Consider the following 2,531-nt stretch of genomic DNA (forward strand, 5'->3'; position numbering starts at 1 on the left):
GGCCCGGCCGGCGCCCCGGCCCCCTCTCGCCTCGTCCCCTTCTTTGCCGCCCTCCCTCCTGTCTGTAAAACCGTTCCCTCGCGTGCTGGCGTCTGCGCGGAGGAGGCCGAGGCCCCGGTGAGGGTTGGGGCGGGCCAGGCCGCGCCGGGCCCCGAGGCGAGCGCGCTGCGGTGAGCGACACCTCGGAGGGCAGCGCGGGGCGGGGGCCTGCTGGCTCCGCGCACCTCTGCGGCTTCCTGCGGCTGGGGCCAGGGCTGCGCTGGCGGCGGGGCCGGAGACCGCCGGTCAGCTGGGCCGTGAGGCTTGAAATGTCTTTCCGGATCTCCCCCTGCAGAGGCGGGTCTGGAGCGCTAGGCCGTGAGGCTTGCTGGCACAGGCCGCGTCTTCTGCCCATTCCACCTACTCTGATACTCTCTGGCTTACTAAGCCTTAGTCTCACATGCCTTTTCATTTTGTACACAGCCGTAAGGAGGGATCGAGTAATCGTCTCATGGTGACTTCACTGAAATAGCGCCCATCTCCGTCTATAACCTCTCTGGCTTCTCCACATCTACCAAGTTTGGACACCAACTAGATACAAACATTTAACAATGGTTTTGCCAACAACCAGTTAGATCATTTCCCTACTTTGTTTTACTACTCAAAAGACTGAGCAAAGATGCTATTACTGCACCAAACCTTGCAAACAATTGCCTAACTTCCCTCCCCTCGTAAGTAAAAATGAAGGGGAAGGGAAAGTGTAACATCACAGTCCCCCGTTTTTCTCCCCTCTCAGTAATAGTTTGTTGGGACCTGAACCACACAGCTGATATTTCTAATACCCCTGGCGTGGAGTTGAGCCAGCCTATTCTCCTAAAACTGGGTCTTGAAAGACACATTCTTAAATATATGGCTAAAGTTTATTTCCCTCCTTGGGAACACACAGATGTCCTCTGTACAAAGGCCATGCTTTGGCCTCCCTCTGGTCAAGAAGGCCGCAGGTCATCTGGTCTTGAATTGCAGAGAAGGGTGTCAGCACTAGGCATGCACCCAGACTAGCCAGACTAGCTGCTCATGCACCCAGATGCACCTGGAATTTGCATTTCTTGGAAATTTGCAGTTAGACCAACCAACAGAGGAACAAAGAACAAGGGTTTTGTAAGGAATTTTAACTACAGTCTCTTTAGCTTTGCAAAACTTGGTTTTGCAAGTTAACAGAACTAAATTAGTAGATATAGTACAGAACATGGAGAATACATCTGGTCAAGTGGCAGTGTAAGAAAACGTATCTGGAGTGTAATTAAGAGTCATTATGATGCTCTGTGTTGCTTATGTAGGACACAGACTCCTTTGGTTCATGTTGACATCTGCAATACTAGTTTTAGCCTGTCAGAAATCTTATCTTCCTATGTTGTCCTGCAGTATAAATGAAGCTATAAAATCCCATGAGTCAGTATATCACAACTTTCCCCCAACTTCCCCCCCTTGCTGTCATCTGAGTTGTCAGTCTCCGAGATGGACTTTCAAGGTTGATGGGAGGGCAGGTGGGCAGCAGTGGTGAATGGCTTCAGGAGATGACAGATGCTTGGGGGTGATCATAATGTGTTCTGTCTAAGTAACTGTTTAAAATAAAACATGCCTTACAGATTAGCAGTTTTCCCCCCACAAATCAGGTATTCTAACTTTTAATAAACTATAATATTTAATAACATTTATCGCACTGACAGACTTAACCTGGTGCAAAATTGTCTGTTAAATTTCTAGGTACTGAAAGAAAGGCTGATCCTGAGAACGTCTCCCAAGGATAGTATCTGAACTCCACACCAAATATTTGAAAATAAACCTAGATCTTCCTAAAACCCCATAATTTTCAAAGTTCTGCATTTTCCATGCAACAAGCAATGTCATTAAGATTTTCCCAAGACTGAGTACTGTATTTCACTATTTTTTGCAGTGCTTTTAAAGTCATCCAAGATTTTACATGCAGAACAAAGATACTTTGAAGTGCTTGGGCTTTGTTTTCCCCACTTAAGATCTGGTTAACACTATTTAGTGCTGCTTCAACACAGAGAGAAACACAGACCGTTACAGACCATTTTGTCTGCATCATCACCCTGACCAGAACATGAAGTACCTACGTCTTATGATGGCTGTGCTCATCAGTAGGTTCCTGCAACAATGACAGTCAATTAGAATGACAATAACTCAATTTAAAAAAGTAAATACAATATTAAAGGTAAAAAAAAAACACAGAAAAGGGGCTCCATTTCTTTTCTTCCCTGTAAGTTCTTCCTTATTTATTATACTTAGCTTTTATCAAAATACTTTTTTCCCCTTGCTTTTATATATTCCAGGCTTGTATATGGGAAACTGCTATGCTGATTTGAGCATTAAAGAAGTTATTAAATCACAAGAGCTGAAAGCTGAACAATTGAAAGAATATTTACTCAGTGTTTTTAATTCTTTGTTTTTGTGGACATGGATTTAATTCCAAAGCCTAATGAGACAAACATTTTTTATTAAACATTCTGTTTCTTTTCCCCTCATTAAGG

Source organism: Haliaeetus leucocephalus, unplaced genomic scaffold, assembly GCF_000737465.1.
Source record: "Haliaeetus leucocephalus isolate CR32 unplaced genomic scaffold, Haliaeetus_leucocephalus-4.0 Scaffold185, whole genome shotgun sequence".
Lineage (NCBI taxonomy): Eukaryota > Metazoa > Chordata > Aves > Accipitriformes > Accipitridae > Haliaeetus > Haliaeetus leucocephalus.